Source organism: Capsicum annuum, chromosome 5 (assembly GCF_002878395.1).
Source record: "Capsicum annuum cultivar UCD-10X-F1 chromosome 5, UCD10Xv1.1, whole genome shotgun sequence".
Classification (NCBI taxonomy): Eukaryota; Viridiplantae; Streptophyta; class Magnoliopsida; order Solanales; family Solanaceae; genus Capsicum; species Capsicum annuum.
Window position 1 is genome coordinate 190,032,956 of NC_061115.1, and position 25,450 is coordinate 190,058,405.

Here is a 25,450-nt window from a genome sequence, read left to right on the forward strand (position 1 = left end):
GAGTTCAATAAATCAAAATGTCAAATGTGTGTGGAATCAAAGTATGCTAAGCTTCCGTATAAGTCCGTTGAAAGGAATTCAAATACCTTAGACTTAATTCACACAGACATCTGTGATATAAAGTCAGCACCATCTTGTAGTGGGAAAAATATTTTATACTCCCCCCGTTAAAAAAGAATGACCTATTTTGACTTGACACAAAGTTTAAGAAAATAAAGAAGACTTTTGAATCTTGTAACTTTAAATTAAAGTTGTGTCAAATACCAAAATACCCTTTAATCTTGTGGTCCTAAATATGCTATGTGAAAAGTTAAAATTAAAGTATTGCCAAAAAAAGAAAGGGGTCATTCTTTTTGAAACGGACTAAAAAGAAAAGTAAGTCATTCTTTTTGAAACGGAGGGAGTAACTTTTATTGACGATTGCACTAGATACTATTATGTCTATTTGCTAAACGGTAAGGATGAAGCAATAGATGCGTTTAGGCAATATAAAACAGAAGTTGAAAATCAGTTAGAGAAAAAGATCAAAACAATAAGAAGTGATAGGGGCGGAGAATATGAATCTCGCTTTGCGCAAATATGTGTAAAGAATGGACTTGTCCATCAAACTACAACCCCATATTCACCTCGTTCTAATGGTATTGCAGAAAGAAAAAATGAACCTTGAAGGAAATGATGAATGTCTTGCTAATAAGTTCAGATTTACCGCAAAACTTGTGGGAGAAAGCGATCCTTACAGCTATCCGAATACTTAATAGAGTGCCCCATAATAAGACACAATCAATTTTATATGAACAATGGAAAGAAATAAAACTCAACTTAAAATATTTCAAAGTATGGGGTGTCTAGCGAAGGTCCAAGTTCCTATACCTAAAAAAGTAAGGATAGGACCTAAGACGGTGGACTGCATAATCATAGGATATGCTAAAAGTAGTAAAGCATATTGATTTTTGGTTCATAAATCCAATCATCCGAATATCAATGAAAATATAATAATTAAATCAGATAATGCTGAATTCTTTAAACACATTTATCCGTATAAAACTAGACATGAGCAGTCTAGTGGGGGATCTAAACGACCTCGAGATGAACCAAGTGATAATGTACATAATGATGAGAATCCAAGACGTAGTACACGTCAAATAAAGTCAACTTTATTTGGATCGAATTTTCTAATATTTTTCTTGGAAAATGAGCCTCAAACGTTTAAGAAAGCGATGTCGTCGTCGAACTCATCCTTTTGGAAAGAGACAATCAATAGTGAGATTGATTTAATCTTCAGCAACCATACGTGGAATTTGGTTGATCTTCCTCCAGGAAATAAACCTTTAGGTTCTAAATGGATCTTCAGAAAAATGAAAGCTGATGGTACTATTGATAAATACAATGCAAAACTTGTTGTAAAAGGCTTTAAACAAAAGAAAGGCCTTGATTATTTTGATACATACTCGCCTGCAACGAGGATAACATCAATTCGGATGTTAATTTCCTTGGTGGCAGTATATGATCTTGAAATCCATCAAATGAATGTGAAAACAACATTCCTAAATAGAGAATTGGAGAAAGAAATTTACATGAAATAGCTTGAGGGTTTTGTGGTTCCAGAAAAAGAAAATAAGGTGTGTAAACTTGTAAAGTCACTGTATGGACTAAAACAAACACCTAAACAATGGCATATGAAGTTTGACCAAACCATGTTGGCAAACGGGTTCAAGATAAATGAATATGATAAGTGTGTCTACATTAAAGAAACTCCAAATCACTAAGTCATTATTTGTTTATATGTAGATGAATGATGACATTTCTGACATAAAGGCCACAAAGAGAATGCTCGAGAGCAAGTTTGATATGAAAGATCTTGGAGTCGTGGATGTGATCATAGGAATAAGAATCCATAGAACTCCACAAGCTTTGACATTGTCACAGTCTCATTATATCAAAAAAGTACTTGATAAATTCAAGTATTTGAAATTTGGTATTGCCAAGACTCCATTGGATGTGAGCTCCACACTTCAAAAGAATGAAGGCGAAAGTGACTCACAGTTGGGGTACGCAAGAGTATTAGGATGTTTAATGTATATAATGAATTGTACACGACTAGACATACCATGCGCTAATAGTAAGTTGAGTTGGTACACGAGTAATCCCAACAAAACTCATTGGATGGTAATGAAAAGAGTTTTGGGGTATCTTAAATACATCCAAGACTATGCTTTGCATTATAATAAATATCCTGCAATACTTGAAGGATATAGTGATGCAAACTGAATCACCGGTTCAAATAAAGTAAGATCCACGAGTGGATACGTATTTACAATAGGTGGAGGAGCAATCTCTTGAAAATCATCCAAACAAACATGTATTGCTCGCTCTATAATGAAATCTGAGTTTATTGTATTAGATAAAGCCGGTGAAGAAGCAGAATGGCTCCGAAATTTTTTGAAAGATATTTCTTATTGGCCCAAACCATTGGCGCCAGTGTGCATACACTGTGATAGTTAAGCGGCAATAGGTAGGGCAGAGAGCATGATGTACAACAGTAAATCTCGTCACATAAGACGAAGACATAGTACCTACCATTAGAGAACTTCTCTCTAGTGGAATTATCACTGTTGACTATGTAAAGTCAAAGAATATTGTGTCAGATCCACTTACAAAAGGCCTATCTAGAGAAGGAGTTGAGAGAAAATCCAAGGGAATGGGTTTACGGCCTAGGACAAGTTAGCATGGCGGTAACTCTACCTAGAAGATTGGAGATCCCAAGAGCTAGGTTCAAGAAGATCAAATAAAGTTGTGTCTGACAGGTTCAACATTGTCAATATACCCAACCTATTCTCATGATGTAGATAATGATTAGCAAACAAGGATAAGACTTTATGGTGTGAAGTCTTTTAATGATTATCTAAATTTGGCAGATTTGATCAAATAGTTTAATCTACAGGATTGAACGTTTAGAAATCACCTATGTGAGCGCGAAGTCGAAGTTGCTTTAATGAGAATGTTAGTAAAGGCCTATTCTCTAAGCTCTCATGAGACAGAAACATGTTCATGGCTGAAATAAACAAAACCGTGAGAATCATAAACGGTAAAAGGCTAGTTGTGTGACATGTATTATCTAGGTGTACATTAAAGCTCGACAGTTCAAATATATCAAATCTACCGATTGACCGAGTGCATCCGATGCATGTTCACTACGGAAAGTTCAAAGAAAAACCCACTTATCCAGATGCAATCAGTCTTTGCTTGATGATCACATACTTGTCCGTAAAGTTTTACAAAGAATAGTCATTCCCCATTCATATGGGGGATTGTTGGGTTTAATTGATGTGAATGGATAATGGAGGGACACAACTTTTTGAGGAAAAGACATATTGTTTTGGAAAAGGAGTGACTGTTCGGATAGTTGTATCAGTTCAAAAAAAAGACACAATGTTTCGAATGAACAGACATGACTCTTCCAAAGAATACTCCTTTTCGAATGAACCATTGCTATCTTTCGGAGGGGGGCACTTTATGGCTATATAAACTTGCATTATTTACCACAGGTTTAGTATGAAAAATTTCTGTATAAGGAAAATATTCTCTTGCTTCTAAAAGCTTGTGTGATCATCTCCCTTTGGGTGAGTTCAAAGAAAACCAGAAATTTTAAGCTACCGCTACATTCTGGTTGTGAAGCCATTTTATCATGGAGGAAAATTTCGCAACCTCGGGTACTTTAGGGGAATTATTTCCTTAAGGATACTACGTGAATTTGGAGGACCTGACTTTTTTCTGCTTCATCTATTTTTGTTTAAAAAACTGAAAACATACTTCTTTGAAAGATTATTTTGATCTTGTGTTGAAGGTATTGGACAACTTCACAAGTGTTCTTGATTTATTCTTGAACTTATGTTGAAGTAGTGTTGCGAAAACACAAAATTTGTGTACATTGAAAAACAACAATAACCATGAGATCATAAATCAGATGACAAAGAAAACATATATTAAAAACACATTATTAATATGATTTGGTCAACCGATCTATATATGAAAAACTATGTATCTCTCTCTCTCCCTCTATATATGTATATATACAAGCTCTAAGTCAAAGTTGTTAGGTTCAATAAAACCCATGGAATCCATATTGGATTCGCCCTCTATACAAACTATGTTGCACTCTCTCACATACATAGAGGACATCTACTTGTCGAAAATATAAAAAATGTGCATATTATCAAAAGGATTCTTCTTTGCCCCGTCGTTAAGAGTTTTAAGATTAGCTCTAACAACCTGGATAGAAACAGGAAAAAGTCTACCTGCATCAAGCTTGAGAAAAGTATACCTACATATATCAAACTTGAAACCTTTCGGTCTAGAACAACCTCTATCTCATACAAATAAAAGGCAAGTCATTTTGAAACAAACTTGGAACATTAGGGTAATGCCAGAGCCTCCTGCAAGCATTCCAAATCCTCTAATTTAGCCAGTTTGGTACCTAAATAAGCCCTATTTATATAAGCACATCAACATGTAAGTAGATGCGCATTCATAGTTCTGAGAGAATGAGTGTACTATTATGAAAATACTTCGAGTGTGAGTTCACACATTTATATTTAGATATTTTTTTTAAAAAAAAAAACACTACTATGTATGATCTAGGGAGGAAGCACGGGTTTAGTGAGCCCAATGATCCCCACCTAGATATGTCCCTACACGTGAGTCCCCAAGAGATAAATCTTATAGTAACTGTTTGGATGATGATTTTTCAATGGTATGGTGTGGTATGATTAGTAACCACCCCCACCTAGATATGTCATGAAAGCATCAAGAATCGATTGTACAAATTTTGATTAAATAAACATTGATGCTAGTATGTAATGGTTGGAAATCAACTTACCCTATTTCATATTATTTTGCCTTCATCTTCATCTTACAATTAGATTGTATAAAAAGAAAAAAAATTTCTTTGAAAGGAGTTGGAAGAGCGAAATATTTCAAGAAAAGCAACTCTTTGATGAGCTATTAAATATTATGAGGCCTGTTCAACAAAATTTAGAGACTTAATCCAAAGAATACAAAGATAATACCTTGTCACGGGACTTTTTAGGTTGTGTAATTGAGGTTGAGCAATCAATTTGGTAGTCTCTCAAATCTGAGCTTGGAACCAAGAAGCGACGCAGTAACACTTCTAAGATTGCTTTGTAGGGAGCTCTTAACCAGCGACGACTAACAATATCTTCTTGTCTTTCACCAAGTGTATGGTATTTGCAATTGATTTAGTTTAGTGCAAGGAAACTCGATACTTGATTAAAACATGATGGTAGTTACTAATAACCTATTACAACACAAACTGTTTTTGAACACCTTGTTAACTTGCGGTTTTCTTCCTTCTAAAATTACACAGCTCAATTGCATCCTTTAGTATTACCACACAAATAAAGGGGGCAATAATACAAAAGAAATTGTAAGTGCAAGATTTTAAAAAGGAAGACACCTACGTTTTATATCAATTATTTTTCTAAAAAATTTGTTGATAATAATAAATTCCTTGTTCCCTACTTTTTAGATAATAAAAACAATGTTAATGGACAATCATTGACTTCTTAGGGATACAAAGAAAATACCTTGTTACACGTGTTCTTGCTGAACAATCATTGACATGTTCTCAATTACCATAAACAAATTAGGGTTCTCTTAATCCATCGATTATTTCGACACTAAACAATTTTCGTAAAAAATAATTTTGAAAGAAAAAAGATAAATCTTTAATTTTTCCATGAGATAATCCTTAAAATAAATTCATTATATTCAAATCAACGAGTAGACGACTTTAAAATTATATATAAATACATTAAATAATATATTTAAATTAAAACAAACTTGGAACCTTTAGCTGCAAATTAAAACAAACTAATCGGGATTGAAGAAAAAGGGTAATAAATATGCAAAAAATAAATACCAAGATAAATGAATAGAAATTTTAATTTTAATGATTATTAGCCAATGCTGCAACCATTCACTCAACAACAATTAACAGAATTCTTAACTTCTACCTCCGCCACCGAATCTCATGTCTGTTGCATGAAAATTGAATTTTAGGGCTCTTGAAAATAGAAAACCACGTTTCTATGATTGTGTTCATAAAAAAGACAACTACCATATCTATTTTAGGATTTTTCATTAAAATCAAATTTAATTGAGTTAAAACTCTTAAACTAATAAAAAAATATTAATTGTTATTAATTCTAATGACTTCTAATAAGGAATGATTTTACCATAAATAATTTAATTAATTTTTAACTGTTAAATATTAGGAAAAAATAGTGAAAAGATTATTTGTCTAAATAAAAAACTTTTAATGAAGGGCAAAAAATTCAAATAATATTTCTAAGGTCTTCACACTTTTAATATATTATAGATATAGATATAGATATAGATATAGATATAGATATAGATTATAGATTATAGATACAGATGTTATTTAGGGGTCATTTGGTAGAGTGTATAAGATAATACTGAATATATTGTATTAGTAATGCTAAAATTAGTTGTGCAGGAATTAGTAATACTGAAATTATTTTTACGCAGTGTTTGGTTTGATGTATTGAAAACAATATGTATTGTTATATTTTAAAAAGATTATTGTTTGTTTACAAAAATATCCTCGATATGTTATCACTTTGTGTATTTTTTTGAGAAAATACCCAATTACCTCCCTGAACTATACCCAAAAAGGTTATGACACACTGCAACTTAAAGAGAGTCCTATTACCCCTGAACTAATTAAAAGTGTAATTTTGACACCCTTAGTGCCTACGTGGCACACACGTGTGCCTACGTGGACACTTCAGTGTGTTGTGCCACGTATGTGCCACGCAGGCACTAAGGGTGTCAAAATTACACTTTTAATTAGTTCAGGGGGGTAATAGGACCCCTTTAAGTTGAGGTGTGTCATAACTTTTTTGGATATAGTTCAAGGGGATAATTGGGTATTATCTCATAATTCTTTTTTAAAAATAACAATATAACTAATTATTTACTTTGGAATTTTAAGATTTAATCATTTACTTGTAAAATTTATTTCTTTTTCTTGTTATCTTTTCTTTATTTGTACGTCATTTACGTGTTGTTTCCACTTTGTGGTGTTCTTAAGTTGGGACAGATAAGTGTAACTTTTGAATGAGACAATAGAATTATTATTAAAATAAATTTGTATTCCATAGAGTGTTAAAGTTAAGTAGAAAAATTATTTTTATTTATGAATATCCTATTTACAAAATTAAAGCTTGTATGCAATCATGCAATTTGTTATCAGATTTTGACCAATAAGTATTTTTTAAGTTAATGTTGTAGTTTTTTTATGACTAAAATTATTCGAAGGGATATTATTATCTTGATAAATTGAAAAGAAGTAACTCACATTGAATAAATTTAAAAAGATTTAGAAAAAAAAAATTAAAGAAATTTGAGAACAATTTTGTCTTTACATATATTTATCCATAGATTAAAATTCATGGATTATTAATCTCATCAAATTGGGTGTATCAGTTATACACCTTATAATACCATGTAGGGTGTATAACTAATCCATATATTAGTTATACATTACTACAAATTTACCATCAAATAATGTATTAAATAATTCATAAAAATAAGCCACCCTACCAAACGGCTCCAAAAGTTATATCCAATTGTTTAAGGTACAGTACCCGAGAAAACCTTTTCCTTTGTACCTGATCATTCAAACTTCCAACCTGAAAATCAATCTGAAGGTATAAGGACTACTGGTTTGATGTTTGATACTTCAAATATAAGGTGTGGAAAGTCTAAAGTTTATCTGATTCCCACTTCAGAGGCAATTAATTTTACATAATTTTCATAAATTTCGATTATCTTTTTAAATATCCATAAATTAGGTTATTTGTGCACTTTGTCTGCATCTAAATTATTTAAATTAGTAAATATTAAATATCGAATGATTACAAAAGAAAAATAAAGAGGTCATCAATTCATCTAGAAGCTGCCAGCTTTGGGCACAAATACATGTGCTGGCGAACCTATTTGCCTTTGGTTCGCATACACAAAATACTTTTATAATTTAGTCTGTGTATTTCTTTCTTTTTTATTTTGCTTTTTTTCTCTTTTATAAGAGGTAGTAGAATAATAACAATAACATATCTAGTATAATTTAATAAGTAAAATTTAAGAAGAATAATGATACACATATATTATTATAATTTTTGAGAGATAAAAATAGTATTTTTCATAGATCTTTTTGACTTTAGCAAAAGAGTATGGAAAGAAATTTTAGGAGGATAAATAAATGCCCTAGATGCTTGATCTAAATGTGAATGGGTAACAGGCCTAGACTTATCAAGAAGCATAGGTTATACTAGAGAATGATTGATATATTTGAATCATTCCTTGTTAAAAGCCATGGGGCGTGCTCGAGTCGAGTCCAATCAAGCTAACTTGATGAAATCTAAATGAAAATTAAATATAACATTCTATTCTATGTATCTTCTAGTTGTGCACTAAATTCAAATGCGATTCAATTACATGAATTATATATTTAATTATGTTAGTAAAGAAATAATGCCCGAAGAAGTTATAAATTAGATCTATGCGTATCGCTAAATTGAAGTATTTAACAGTGAAGTTAAAATTGAACCGTATCATTATATCTTTTTTAAGAGCAGTTATTAGTATGGAGAGTATGTTTAAGCTAATTTGTAAGTTAGAAAACATATTTGAGCCAAAAATGTAATGATGAGGATATTGAGCTAAAAATGTAATGATAAGGATATTGAGCCAAAAAAAATCGCAATGGACAGTAAAACTTACCCTTTTTGACTAGTTTGAAATATATTTGATCCTTTTTCCTTTCCAAAACCTTGCACCTCCAATTTTGAGCGCTAAATTGAAGTATTTAAAAGTGAAGTTAAAATTGAACCATATCATTATATTTTGTTTTAGAGCAGTTATTAGTAAGGAGAGTATGTTTAAGCTATTTTGTTAGTTGGAAAACATATTTGAGCCAAAAATATAATGATGAGGATATTGAGTCAAAAAGAATGTAATGGACAGTAAAACTCACCCTTTTTGAATAATTTGGGATATATTTGATCCTTTTCCTTTTCCAAAATCTTGCACCTCCAACTTCGACCAAATAAAAGTGTCAATTTTTTCACACACACACATATATATAGATGTATTTGAGCCAAAAATATAATGATGACGATATTGAGCCTAAAAAAAAATGTAATGGACATAAAACTCGCCCTTGTTGAATAATTTGGTAAATATTTGGTCCTGTTCCCTTTTCAAAATCTTGCACCTCCAACTTCGACAAAATAAAAGTGTCAATTTTTTCATATATATATATGGGAAGGTTAGAAATTTTCTGATACGCATACTTCTAAGGCCATCATTCACACTTTATTTATATATATATATATTTTCTCTTCATTTCACTATATAATAATAATATAATAATATACTTAGAAAATATTTATATAAATCAGTCCACATAGTAGTAGCATCTCATGACTTTAATGTTAAGTTTTAATTCTTCAATTAATCTGGATACTCATGAATGCTTATTGAAGGTCTATGTTTCTTTCATCTTTTCCCTCTTTATAAGCCCCCTGTAGTAAGACTTGAATTATTTGATTACGTATTCAAAATAATAATTACTCTTGCAATTACTTTTTGCATTAAATTTTTGGATCAATGAACTTTTAATAATTTATTTGTATATGTATGTTTTCCATTCTTCTTCAACAGCAGTGCATGCTATCCCGTGTAGAAAGAAAGGCCAACTTGAATAAGTTATTCTGTTGTCCTCTTCATTTTAATTTATTTATTTTGTATTGGGTATTAAGTAGTTTTGATGATTGACAATGTGATATAAAACATGTCAGTCAAGTTAGTTCATTCACATAGTTCACTGATATGCAGTTTAAAACGAGATTGCTTAAGTTGATAAGGAAGTCCTGATAAACTCAAGATAGAGATCACGTGTGATAAAGAAGTTGTGGTTGAATACAACACGTGAAGATAAGCTAAAGAAAGAGTTTCACTCAAATGAGGAGATAAAGTTGAAGAAGAGTTTTACCTATAAAAGGAATTTGACTTGAAGAAGGACGTTAACTTAACAACAAACTCTGATGAATTGAAGAGTCCAACTGAAGATAAAAGATTGATGATACGAAGAGTCCAACTGAAGATAAAAGATTGACTATTTGAAGAGTTGTTGTTAAATAGAGAAAGTGATTGACATAATCATAAACGCACTAACAAAACTGAAAAGGGCAATTGACAAATTGACAAAGTGCTACTCAATCACTGAAGAGACATATTGAAAAACATGACCCTAAGTATAGAATCTGCCTAAGAGTTGTAGACACATAATTTTATCCCTTCGAAAAATTATTTTTCACCTATTTACCTTATTTTACCGTATACCCTCAACTATGTGATAATCTCTTTACAAAAAGATAAAAAATAATCAAATTCTCAACAAATTAACCTCTCAAATCCTAACCATCTAATAGAGCCGTCAATATGGGTCAAGGCCCGATGGGCCAGCCCGGCCCGACCTGTAATTTGATGGGGTAGACTTCAATTTTTGCAGCTCATTTAAGAACAGAGCTTTTTAGCCTTGCCCGGATAAGCTCATGGCCCGTAGGGCTTGAGGAATGTGGGTTGGGTTAGCCCGTGGGCCGGCCCGTTAGTCAACTAATAAATAATTTAAAAATAAAATAAAATACTAAAGAATAATAAAAAGGTTAAAAAACAATCAAATCCAATGATGACCATTGATCGGTTCCATTTACAAAGAAAATAGAAGCTGCAAAGTTTCCTACTTTCCTATCTAATAAATAATAAAATAATTAAATATCTACCACTAAAACATAAAGAGTACATTGTACTCTTCACTTTTCTAATTTCCTTAGTTCAGTTAGCCACCTCCTCTTCACTATATCTCCCTCAATGCGCTATCGACTTTCAACCGTGATATTTTTGGGTAAATAGTGCCACCACTTCGTTTTCTTCCTACTTTGGGTGATTCGAGCTCTGACTCCCTTTTGATTAACAAACATGAATACCATATGTTATTGTGTGATAAATATTTATGTTTATTAACAGTGTAAAATTTAATTATAAAATATTATTTTTTAAAAAGTAGGCTGACCTGTGAGGTCCGCAACCCAGAGGATAATAACGTGGGCTTGATGTTTTTTGATCCGTCATTTAAATGGGTCTCAAAACCCGTATGAACTAGCCTAAATGGACTGGGCCAACCCGTAGTGACAATTCTACTATCACATAACCCCACCTCACCTCCCCTACCCCTACCCATATCCTTCCTCAGGATTTCCATATAGGATAACAGAATTGGACTCCACTGGAATTGGTTTTCACTCACATAACCTCACGCCATTAACACACACACATATAAACAGAAGAACGCACACCATTACTGATTCTCACCAAAACAATACGCCATTCACACAACACACACAGACCTCACTACTCAATAACACGCTCGCATCTTCTACGATTTTGACACACGCATAGATGGAGAAGATAGAGAGGGACGGGGGATTTTTCTCTTCTTTTTCTTAAAGGCACACACCATTCACATTGAAAAATTCCCTGGACAATATAGGCACACTCCCATCGGATACACCAGACCCGATCGAGAGAGTGAGAGCTCGAGAGAGAGAGAAAGGAAAGAGGAGAAGATGGAGAGGGAAAGATCGAGTGAGTTGGCCTGAGAGAAGACAGATCGAGGGATCAAGAGGTTCGAGTGAGAGAGAGATCACGATTGAGAGAAAACGACGAGGAGAGGTCCGTTCCGGCGACCATATCTCGCCGGAGCTCTGGCAAACAGTTGAAATCGGCAACTAATACCCCTGAAACAGTAGAAATCGACGACCACCACTCCCAAAATCTCAAAACCAGTGGTCAGACGCCCCTCCCATTACTGTTGTTACACTGTTCCAGTGGTAGGGTCCGTCGCCGGATCCGAAAACGATTTCGATATCCCAAAATCATCTCAACAATTCCTCTTTTATTTGTTGCTAGTGAAATTCGTTCATAACATGATCCAAACAGACCTGTTTGTATATAATCTTTCTTCGTTCGGCAATTTTGGTTTGGATAAGGGAGAATTGAAGCGGGTATGGGTAGAAATCGAGTTTGATTGAGTTGGTAAGTCCGTTGTTGAGGTTCAAATAGAGGTTTCGGACATAGATTCTATTGAATTTAATCAAAATAATACATTACATCGCTTTGAAAAGCGGCATTGAGGTTCAATTCTACTCTTTCCCTCTTTTTATTTCATTGATTATTATATTTGGTGTGTTGAATTGAATATTGTGCATTGTTTGATCGTGATGAATGTGTGTGTTTCTTTGATTATGGTTTGTATAGTGAGATGGTATCTCGTTTGAGAATTGAAATTGGTTGTTTGGGGTGGAATTGATAAATTGATAAAAAAGGTAAATTTGGATTGATTAAGATTCATTGATTTTGGTTTAATTTGGTTTAAGTATGAATATTGTTGAACACGATAGTAGCATGATTAGGCCGTTAAATAGATAGGCAAATTCTAGGTTTTAGGATAGGCAACTCGTAGGATTCTAATCATCGAATATGTAAATGTTTGTGTTGAGTGATTTCTCTATTTTTATCACCTTAAAATGTATTCATTCGCCGGGGAATGCCCCGAGATTTCATGTGTTTATTCACCGAGAATGGCCTGACGTATTATGTCTTTGAAAGAGGTTCGTGATTAAGGCTCGAGACATCGAGTAAAGCATGAGAGCGTAGTTTAGGATTAGTGTAAGTTAGAATAGAACTTATATTTTCGCAATTTTTTAATATTTTGAACTGTATAATTGGATTGAACACTATATTTTTGGATTGTTTTGTTTTATTTGTTTGATTGATTATTTTATGTGTTTTGTGTGGTTTATACATTCTTAGTGCCAAAAATAACCGATACGCTCCATAAAGCGACCGTGGTCGAACTACGAGACCGAGGGGTGCCTAACACCTTCACCTCGGTCAACAGAATTCCTTAGCCGGAATCTCTGTTTGCAAATCAGTTTTAAAGAGTCAAACTATTTTGAAAAAGACTTTCCAAAGGTGACTTGGCACACCAGATTATGCCAAGTGGTGACACTGAATTTGATTGAAACAGTAGAAATTCTTTTTCGAAATAAATTTTCATATTTTGTCACTTTGCTAATAAAAAACTCTTTCGAACATAAAATCAATTTGTTTTGGTTAAAACAAGGGGTGTGGCAGCTCTGGCGACTCTGCTGGGGATTTTTTAGAATTCAAGCTTATTTTTTTTAAGTTATATCGGCTTAGTTTGACACTGTAGGAATATAAACATTTTGTTTCTGTTATTATTTTATCATTGTTGGATGCCTACGTGTTCTTTGTTTACCGTCTTTCTTTATGTGTTACCGCTTTATATCTGGCATCATTTGCATAACCCGAGTCATTTTCTTCGCAACAAGTCCCGGAATACATTCGTGTACACGAATTCTAATCAAGTCATCCTTATTTTAGGAGGGGGAGCCGTCGAACGTATGGAGTGGGTGGAAAGCTCTCACAGCCACTATCAACCATACGCTCCCCCGAACAGCCTTGTTAGTGGACCCCTGCTTAGGTCAGCCTTTAGGTCATGCTTTTGCGTCATATTGAGGCCTAGCGGGACCCATTTGATCTTTTGTAGGAGACTCACCTCTAAAACATTCCTACGTGTTAAATGTTGCATCTTTGAGGGTAACAGGGTCATTTGACAGATTGATTTGGAGAAAACATGTGCTAGAATTAAAGAAAGGTATGTTGGCAAGGAAAAAAAAATCGAAAAAAAAGATGGAAAAAAATAGTTTCGTAGTTGTTTAGAGTTTTTATGGCTTTTATTTTCCATAATCCAAAAATCAAAAAGAGTTTTACCTTTTGCACTCATTTTCTAAAAAAAACGAAAACATAAAAAAGATTTTCTTTTTGTTTCTTTAGTTAGCATTCACAATTTGAAAACTCCATTTTTTTTTTAATTTCAATAGGAGCTTTTCATATAGGGAAAATTCAAAAAAAGATGGTAGAAGTTTTGTACATTTCATATAGCGAATATACTAAAAAAGAGTTTTTCTTTCATAAGTTGGTGTTAGTTTTATGTGAAGTGCTAAATTGAAAACTCAAAAAAAGATTTTATTAACGTTGTTTGTGGTTGTGTCTCTTAGGTTAGGGTTCAGTCGGTTGTTTAACTTTCTCTTTGTTTAATCTGGACGAACTATGCACCCCTGATTCTCCTTTCTCCGGAGTGAGATATGTAGACAGCCTATTATTGATTCGGGGATCTTATTTGAAAAATCCAGAATGATTTTCTTCACTCTTTATTAGAGTAGGTGTCATATACTTTTTTAAAAGAAAACTGCAAAAAAAAATTTCTTTAATAGTTTCAATTTTCATTTTCATATGAAATTCAAAATTAAAAACCCAAAAGATTTTCTTTGGTAATCATAATTTTCATTTTGTATAGCAATATGAAAAAATCCCCAAAAAGATTGTATTCACTCTTCATTAGAGTAGGTGTTTCATATACATCTTTAATAGAAAACTACAAAAAGATTTTTCTCTAATAGATTCAAATTTCATTTTCGTATGAAATTTAAAATTGAAAATCCAAAAAGATTCTTCTTTGGTGTTAATAGGTTTTCATTTTGTATAGAGATTTTAAAGTTGAAAAAATCAAAAAGTTTTCGTCAATTTTTTTGACAGTTTGTTATTTTCTTTTCTTATTTAAATTTCAAGAAAAAAGAAAGAGTTTTATTAGCCCTTTGGTGGCCAAACTTCACGAACTACAGACACCCAATTCTCTTATTTCGAAAGTAAGATACGTAGGCGCCCTCCTTGGGTTCGGTGAAAATTTAAAAAAAAAGGAAAAAAATGTTTTGAGAAAGTGTTGAACTCTTATGCATTTACTATCTCTTGCCCAGTTAGTTTAATGTGCTTGATTTGTGGCATTGTGACATTATAGCTGGTTCTTCACATCACACCAAATCCAAGAAAAGGTTAATTGTGTCCAATAAGGATATAGAGTGACATCATGGATAAAACAAAGAGTTAGGAAAATGAGAGTTTAAAGGAAGAGAATTTGAGATTAAAACAACAAATATTGGAAATGTATTGAGCTTGGGCCAGTGGGATACCTCCCCATCCATTCCTCACTGTTGACCCTGCCAATATCTTAAGTTTTCCATCACAATTGCAAAGTTAGTTTCCTATTGTTGTTGACGCACCACAACATGCCTCGGAATTCATGCCATGCCAGTTGCATCCCAATACATCCACCACTCCTTCTTTAGCTCCTAAGTATAAGCCTACTACATTCACAACACCACATACCGTCTGTGATTTTGCTGCTCAACCCTCTACTGAGGCTTCCACATTGGCTATCCGTCTAACGGTTGTGGTTTCCCATGCCCCTAGTGAACCCATGTTTAATACTCTTAATGATCATTGTTATACTTCTGAGCCTTCTTTTAATTTAATTGGACCACCAAAATTTCTTACCAAGATGTCTGATATGGCAGAAAAGCAGGAGAAAATGGTTGGAAAAATGAAGAGCGCAGAAAATGCTATGAAAAGTTTTCTAGGACTCACGGGTAAAAAAGATGTTTCATATAAAGATTGGAGCATGTTTTCAAGTATTAACCTTCCTCCAAACTTTGAGTCATCAAAATTTGAAGAGCCTGATGGACATCAGATGAATTCTGTGAAACATTTGGGACGACATTGCAATTAATCAAGGGAAACTAAAGAAAAAAAGAAGGAAAACACACCTATTGTCATGCCAGGGCCAAAACAGAGTTTGAGAGGTCCAACCCACCAATACTGGCAGCCTCAATCCTGAGCTTACAAATTAGATCCACATAACCACTTGCAATAAGGTTTCTTTCTCCAAAATCCAAGAAATCCCAATTCACTTCCTCAATATCATTTGAACAATGCATAATTGGATGCTCATCCATCTTTTTATCCACAATGGCATACGCCTGTCCCTCAACATCGTCCTCGACCCCCACAAATTCCCCAAGGAACCTCTAAATCTAAGTTTATCCTAGTTTCGATGTTCGATCCAAGTCAAATAATGAAAAGAGACAGAAGCCTAGGGATTGAATCACACCAATTGGAGAGTCGTATGCCAGTTTATTTTAGAGATTGGTGCAGTAGGGTATGATCACTCCTCTCCTTGGGTATACTTCTGACCCGCATTCAAGAAGTTTTAATCCTAATGTACAATGTGCATATCATTCTGATGTCCAGGGTTATAGTATTGAAGATTGTCGTGCTTTGAAAAGAGAAATAGAAAAGATGATTCAAGATAAATTGATTATGGTGCAGAACATTGACAGTGAGGGAAACTCTAGTCATGCTGATATGCAAACCAGTGGCTAAGATGTCAAGCCAGCAATTAGAAAGTCACTCCTCTTCCTACTAGGAAGAGGTCTGGTAGTTTTTCTTTTCCCAAATTATTTCAGGGTTGTAATTCGAGATCTATCTTGTTTTGTCCCTTTGTCGTTTATGTTCAAACCCTTCTATCTTTTATTTCAACTAAATGAAGTTTCCCTTTCCCTTTGTATTTTAAATATGTGTTGTTTGTTTTCTTTACACAATACGTTTTATGTTGATTCTAGTGATACAACATGCTAGCGGAATTTTCATCCATGTCTTAAAATCCTGTTTAAGAATGAACTTTGAATCAGAGGGCTAAAGTTAGAAAAAAACATCTTACTAAATAGGTAGAGTGTTAAGACATTTGGTGATAAGTTGAAGCCTTCTTTGAAAATCAAGGCAATTATTTTGAGAATCACAAGAATAACTTGGTCACCAATTAAAAAACAAAGCTAAATTAGGTCAAATAGTGGACACATGATCCCTATATCTAGAGAAACAGAAAGATAATCAGCTCGACGAAAGCATGGATCATTCGATGTGAAAGATGTACAAAAAGGTGAAGTTGTATGTTTGACAAGTGTAGAAGAAGAAGTGACACACATGCTCAGTTAAAGTTAGTATTGTTAAAGTGTCACAAGTAATCTTCATCTTTCACTTCATATTGCATGATGTGTATTTGCATTGTCAAGGGTTGATATGACGAAGACATTTCATTCTGCTATCCAAACATTGTGTCATCTTTTGTTCATCCCATTTGAACCTTAGTGTTCTTTCATACCCCTCTTTTGGAATCAAGATAGAGCAAACAAAGCTCAAAAGAAAAATGTCGAGAAAAACAATAGAGTCAAAAAAGTTTCAAAAAAAAAAAAGAAAAAGAAAAATAGGTCCAAAAAAAAAGAAAAAACAAAAGAGAAGAGTGTTAAGAAAAATAAAGTCAGACTAGGCCTCAAAGAGAAAAAGAGTCAACAAAAGAAAAAAAAAAATCAGAATCAAGCAAAACAAGTTGTCAGAAATACGTGTGACCTGATTCTCCTCTCCCGGGAGTGAGATACGTAGGCTGCCCTACTCGGGATTCGGTCCAACCAAATAAATAATTTAGAGTCACCCAGCCAAGAAGAACTAGGGCATGAGTTAATCCTCATTGTTTGAGTCGATTCCAAAAATTGTAAGTCCTATCCCACTTCAAGTGTCGTTTGGGCTTTATGTATGTAACGCTCTGAATCTAGTACCCAGAATGTTACATGGTGCTCATGACCCCGAATAACCACAAGCTAACCCATGACTGATATCTGTAACTGAGTGCTGAATAATATACTGTAATTATGCGGAATATAAGCTGTAAGGCCATAAGGTTCAAAATTAAACTACTACTGAATATAAAACAATGTCTGTAATGGGGTATAACAATACCTAAAACTAAAATAAACTGTCTGAAACATGCTGTTCTGAAAGCCTCTAAACTGTCTGAAATCTGTGAAGTTGATGGGACATGTCCCCAACTAACTCCAAACTACTAAACTAATAAAGTAATAAAATAATCATGCTATCTTTGAATGACGAGGACTTACGGCTAGTCTGGCTGCTGAACGTCTGATCTACTAAGGATTCTCGAGAGCTCGTGCTTCTAAACCTATGGTATAAAACACCATAACGCAAATATGTCAGTACGTTGAATGTACTGATATGCAAGTAAGGTGGCTGAATGCAATGATTTATATGCATGAACAATACTAACTGACTGAATAACATGAACGTGAGAATACATGCATGAATACATGACTATGATTGAAATCGTGAAAACACTGACTCTAGAATTCTGATAATGAGGATTTTTTTATATCTGAGTACTAATACTGGGATACTGAATTACTAAGTCTATTGAGTGCTGAGGAACTGATATCATATTACTTATAAAGGAATGATTGTTTCTGCCAGTTCTGATTATGAAGAACTGGTCTGATTGACTGTATCTGACAGTCTTGAAATTTGAATATTGGTAACATGAATTTCATATAATTAATATACTATTAACTGGGTGACTGTGTCTGACAGTCCTAAAATCTGATGAAACTATCCTAGTTTCGTACTGTACTGAGTGATTGTATCTGATAGTCTTGATATCGGAAGAACTATCCGAGTTCTATAATTGAGACTGAGTGACTGTATTTGACAGTCCTGATTCTGTAACTGAAACTGTGGGAGAATTCATCTAACCGACATGCCCCGATCTGAACTAGTGGGGTCCAACCTGTAACCCCAGCTGAAAGGGTGTCAGTACCGTGCCATGGGTAAAGACAAGCTGGGAGTAAACCCTCTCTGACAGGGAGCTCTTCCATCAACCCTTCCTGTAAGGAAAACTCAAATGAGATGTATAGTCCCTATACTTGTAGAGGTACATCTCAACCTACGCCGATATGCCCCGAATCTGAACTGGTGGGGTCCAACATATAACCCTAGCTGGAAGGGTGTCAGTACCATGCCACGGGTAAATCCTCTCTGATAGGGAGCTCTTCCGTCAACCCCTCCTGTAAAGAAAACTCAAATGAGATGTATAGTCCCTAGACTCATAGGGGTACATCTCAACATACGCTGGCTACGTAGTTCTAGAATGCAGGGATTGCTACTAAGGATCACACCCTCTACTGGCTGACAGTGTGTGTCCTCATCCCTGGGTTCACTCGGTGCTGAATCCTACTCCCAGCTGAATAGACACAAAACTGATTTTCTAGTTCATACTAGGCTGGACTGGTCTGTTACTGATTTTACTGATTAACTATATTGAACTGAGTTCACTGGATTTCCATTGACCGACGGAATACTAATGAATTCTGTTAACTGACAGAATGCTACTGAGTTCTGCTTGTTGACACCTAATTTTTGCCCTCCATAACTAAGTTTAATTCGAAGTTTCTTTGATTTTCAAATAAAATTACAACATTTATTTTATCCGAATAAAGGATTTTTAAAGTATTTATTTGGGTAAATTGATCATTTTAAGTACCAATTATGTATTATCGTGTTTAATTACACGAAATTTTATAATTTTGTTACTTAAATATTTATTTTTATAAAATATCAAATTCAAATGATTAAAATCTTGATTTAAATATAATTTTCTCTCAAAAATAATTTAGTTGGATAAATGTTTTTTTAATTTTACCAAATCAAGAAGCTCAAGATTAAACAAGGCACTAATTCGTAGCGAATTTCGATTTGATCTAGTCAATTTATTAAATTTGACTCTAATTGAAATCAAATTGGCCCAATTGTAATGCAATTGATCAATTGGTAATCAATTTGGCTAGAATTTAAAGTTAATTGCCTAAATTGTAATCCAAAATCCTAATCCTAATTCTCGAAACTCTTTTACTCAGTTGATCCAAATTAAAACCCAATACCCAGGCCCAAAACAACCCATCCACTAGCGGCCTATTTTTGTTTTGGGAAAAATTCAGAAATAGCCTACTTATTCCCTTAATTATGAGTTTCATAGCAACAGTTTCATAATTACATAATATAGCAAGTTGTATTTTGTATTTTTGCAAATAGCTACAAAAATACAAATATATATGATTTTTACTGCTTTTATGATATGTATTTTATAGTTTTGCAAACTGTTGCTACAAAAATACAAATACATATGCTACAGAATATAATTTGATAAAAGTGTTGCTATTTTTTTTGTAATTTAATATTTAAGTATGCTACTTTATGTATTTTTTTCTTTTGTTTTTTATTTAAATTAACAGCCCAAAGTCATTAAAAAAAAGCAGCAGCTCCTTTTCTCCTTTTAATTTTAACTACCAGCCCAATTAAAACCCAATACAATCTTGACCCGGCCCATTCCCATATATATATTTCTCGTCAGCAAAACACAAGAGGAAATAGCAATTCCACGACAACACTAACGTCTCAACCCAGATCCGACCCGAATTTGCCAGCCCCGATTAACCCTTAACCACGTCGACCTACGTCTAACAGCGAAACCCGACCCCAACCCGTTTCTTTTTCACCTTCGTCACGCATCTCACGCATCCGTAGGACGAGAAAATGATCCAAAAATCTTTTGAACAAGCTAGGTGACACCCCCCAATGGCTAATTGCATGAATCTCTGCCACGATGGTACTATTTCGTACATATTTTGTAAATTTTCGTTGGTTCTTGGGGAAATTATCCATTTCCCCCAATTTCTGTTGGCCATTTTTTGAAATCCGTTCCAAAAAATCCAAATTAGGGTACAATCTGTTATTATCCTCATCTTTTGAATTTCGAAATTCCCCCTGAAAAATCCCTAAAATACCCCAATTCCGTCTTCTATATAAGAACCCATTGGGTCACTATTTTGGGGGATTGGAAATACTGGATTTGGAAAAAACTAAGGAAGAGAGAAAAAGAACAAAAATTCTTGGAGAAAATTCGGTCTTTAGTAGAAATTCTGTTCTTGTTTTGAAAGTTTATCGACTAAATTAGAGCTTCGAGTTGACGGTGAAGAAGTTTTTACGGTGGTCGTGATCTCCATACCAATTCTTCGTCTCGATTTGCTGCCCTTAAAGAGGTAAATACACTCTGCTTTTCCTTTAATTTGACCGCTTTCTTCTTCGTCTCTTTTTCTTCGTAGCTAATGTAGTCGTAGTCGTAACCTTGTTTTGCTGGGAGTAGCTAATTTGTCATAGCTGCCTGATATGCAATTTCTGCTAGTTTCGCCTCAGCTTTGAAATCTGCCGCTTAATCTTGACATTGTTGATGAATTTGCGACGTAACACTCTCATTTTGTTTACTGCCTGAGGTGAATAGTTGGTTTCATAGCTAAAGTTTCGTGCTTTGACTTTGTCTAGTATCTAGGGCTGATGGTGTCTTGTTCCTGGTTAGTATTTGACGTTGTTTTGTTTGTCGTCATTATCTTGGTTCTGTCTCGTTTTCGCTTTGAAGTAGTAAAAAATGGTAATTTAACTCTTTCTTGTATGCTCGGTGTTCTCTGTAGAAGGCCTCAAAGGCCATAGGATCTATGTGCGTTAAAAATGTGTAATGGTTGCGTTGTATTAGATTCATTGTTTGATCTCCATGTCGAGCTTTTTTTCCTTTACCGTTAATTCACGTTTAAAAGTGTAGAATAGCATGAAATCCATGTTCTACCCTAATGTTCAATTGTAAACATTTTAGGATGTCTGCTTGGTTTATTGGAAAGTATTCTTGTTGAAATATCATGATTTCCCTTTTTTTTAATCATCGTAAGCTCGTTTACCAAAATGCAGTTAGTCTTAGTTAGTCTGAGTCTGATATGAGCATAAAGAAATTTTTTTTCTTTTCTTCTTTTGGGTTGCTATTCGATAAAGTAGTGAAATATTCTAGTGACAAGATGGGTGTTTCTTCCATAATACCTTTGCATGAGCTTTCCGAAAATCTACCCATCTGATTGGATTTTGCGGATCTTTCCCCAATTTCAGATCTTGGCAGTAGTATACTCCCGAAATGTGGTTGTAAGAGTAGCTCGGATATGGTGGTTTTGTTACTATATCTAAAACGTTTGCTTCTGAGAGTTTGATTGCTTAAGTTTGTTCCGGTCTTTCTCTTTTCTCTATGTGATGATTTGAATAGAAGATGCATGCTTAGAGTCGTTTGTCCTCCTTTCTTGAAGTTCACTGTAACTAGTCGAAATTAGATGTGAATGGTAATTCCCATAACATAGGATTCACTAACTTATAAACTAACTTGCTCTTTGGGTTTCTTGAGTTCTTATCTGTTAACTTTCTATCACCCTCGCTAAATCTTTGGGTTTCTTGAGTTCTTATCTGTTAACTTTCTATCACCCTCGCTAAATCTTTAGGTTGTCCGGTCAAAATCCTCGCTTAATTAAAATAATTTCCACAGCCTTAAAACGTATTGATCTAACTCCTTCTACTTGAAATCGTGTGACTATTCTCATCCTCTCTGTAAACTAGAATTTCTTTGATTGTGCGCTTTCTCTAGCCATTATGAGTCGTATTTCTTTCCGCATTCATGTGTTTTCTTCGATTATCCCGCATCACATGTTGCGGATACAGACTGAACCTTTTAATCACGTGGGGTTAGGAAGGGGAAAGTCTTATTTAGTTATTTCTTTTTAAGATAACTGATATACAACATTTGCATCTTGCTAAATTTACCATGTGCAGCTTATCTTTATGTAAATGATGCCATTCATCTTTACTCGCAAGTTGTGACATATCTTTGCACAAATAAAAATTTTTCTAACGCTTAACATTATTTGAATCCATATTTTGGGAGTAGTTTCTAGGAGAACATGTTACAGTTATTCATAGGCTACTGCTGAAGTCCCTTTCTTGTTGCCCTCACTATGTTCCTGCAGTAGTTGATGACATGCATTTGGGTTTATAATCACTGCCTAATACATAGTAGGAGGCAGTACTTTCTTTTTTTTAGTATTTGGTATTTAAGTGGTACTTAAGAAGCAGATTCGTGTTAAAAGGTTAATCCAAGTCTACGAGGTTGTCTTTTAGTGCGTTACGTGGAGTATCTTGTTTATTGTATTATTAGACATGTTACTTGTTGTTGCATTTTTTTTCCGCATTTATGCTTGAATCTTTCATTGTATCATTAATTTCTTTAGCATGTTTATCCCTAATTCGGAATACTTATTAATCCCTTCATTTTTCTTTCCTTCTCATCTCTGCATGTACTTGCTTTGGAGTCCAAACGAACTCCTCCTCTCTTTCATGAACGGGCCAATGAGGCCTCTCTTCTGAGTCAAGCCTCAAAGAAAGTCAAACGAATTAGATGGCGTACGGATACGAGGAATCAGAAGGAGAAGAATGGGTTAAAATCCCACGTTTGAAGTGGCTATGAGACTTAAAAGTCTCATTTGTTGTTTTATTTATTTACTTATTGTTGTTTTTATTTATTTGTTTATTTATTCATTCATTTGGGCCACGTGGAGCGAGACCCGAGCCAAGCGCTCGAAAACTAGATTAGATTAGGACAGGTGAAAATGGGTCGAAAGCCTAATTAGACTAGGACAGGTCTCGTTGATTTGGGTCCAATGGCCTAAATCCTTTACTTTCTCCTCCCTTTCCCTTTTTATGTGTTTATTTGCTTGTTCGTTTTGTTTAGACTTAGTTAAAATTCCTACTAAGTCGCCTAAATTTACAAAAGTCTTTTCTAAAAATCAGTCAATTTTTAACAAATCAATCTTTTTGAAGTTAGTCAAAAGACGTTTGCAAACAGTTTGGATAACCGCAAGTTAGCGGATGTTTTAGGTGCTTAATACCTTCATAAAATGTTAATAGGAATCGCTTGCTTAGAATCTTCAAAATTTAAACAAATTTTCTATTTTGGATCGTTTAAAGTATTTATAAAGGTTTTTTAATTCTTTTCAATATTAAGTGGCGACTCTTTTAAAAAGTTAAAATTTCTCCTTAAAACACTGCTAACTGATTGAGTTTACTAAGGTTCGAACTAAATACTACTGTGACATGATGAGAGACTGAGATTCCTGAGATTAGTGAATGGAACTGGACTGATACTGAGTTTTTCTGAGTCACATGACTGATTGAATTTTACTAAACATGGCTTGACTGAGAGTATCGTAAAAAATGACACAGGCTCTAGACACAACTAAATTATCGGGTACAAGTACCCCCAGGACTCGATAGCATGAAACTGACAAGACTTGACACTTCTTGAACACATGACCAATATCAACAATTCTAATACAATAAGTTGGAAATTTCATGAAGTATATGGTTATCATAATCTTGTACATGGAAGGAATGCATATAATCAATGTCATAATTTCATATTCTAGCACCATGAGCATTTCAACAAACATTTACATTGCACATCAATAGCATGGGAGTAATTTGAACATAAGGGTAAAACATGAATCCATCACTTAAGTCACAATTGAGCTATATTTTATAATTTTTAGTATTCTAGGCATTTTATCAAATACCTTACATGCACCACTTAGGGCATAGGTATGATGATAAATTAACACCTCATAAACTACTCAATTTATGGATTTAAACTCGTTTACTAACGTAATTCCATAAAAACACATTGGGATTCCAACTTGGGAACCATACAACAACAATCACATAAACATAATCAACCCACAATATAATATTCATAATACATGATTTAAAACTTGATTCTTGGGCTTCATGGACGAAAGAAATTCATGAATTAACACTATGCATACCTAGACATCTAAATTCTTGGAAAGATTCTTGTAATTGGCCTTGATTTCTTGAGCTAGGGTTTTTGCCTCTTGAGAGAGAAGGATTTTGTTCTTGAGAGAAAGTGGGAAAAAGTGATGTAATAGTGTTTTTAGGGCATAATTCCGTGGTTAAAGGCTGATCTGGGTCATGAAAAAAGACTCAATTGCCCTTAGAAGGTTTTTATTTTTTGTCGCTGAAAACTCGATTCAGGCACCTGGCGCGATGCGGTGCTATCGCTTTGTGCCACTGGAAATTGCCAACTCGGAACTGGGCTGATGAAGCGACTCGGTGAAATTGCGTTGCAATACTGGATGGGACCTGGAATCTAAATGCGACGTGGTGGTATCGCAATGAGACACTGGAAATTGACAACTCTAGATTCGAAGCTTGGCGCGATGCGCCATAATCGCGGAGGCCCACCGGATTTTGATGATTGCCATTTTAGCATGCTCCGTGACGCGTTGATGGCTTAGGTGATACACTGTCTTACTAAAATGGCTCTAACTCTTCGCCCGGGTGTCGGATTTGGGCGAATTTGGTATCGACGGGAAACTTATTCAATTTTTCACATGATAAAAAGTAAAAATCTTGAAAATTACACATGTATAAAAATGGATTCATATGTTAAAGCAAGTCTTTAATATTTTTAGGATGATTTTAAGCTATGTAGAAGTATGGGGTATTAAAATATCTTCCCCTTGGGAACATTCACCTCGAATGAGACTTACTGAAATGGGAGAAACGATAAGCTGAAGTACATAACTGAACT

At 34.2% G+C, this 25,450-nt stretch overlaps 1 long non-coding RNA gene across 1 annotated transcript; it reads left to right on the plus strand.

The window, feature by feature from the left end:
- Positions 1–20,350: 20,350 nt before the first annotated feature.
- On the plus strand, positions 20,351–23,474 carry LOC124898960. Its single transcript, XR_007056107.1, has 2 exons — positions 20,351–22,237; positions 22,290–23,474. It is a non-coding gene; the product is annotated as an uncharacterized LOC124898960 (long non-coding RNA).
- The last annotated feature ends 1,976 nt before the right edge of the window (positions 23,475–25,450 follow it).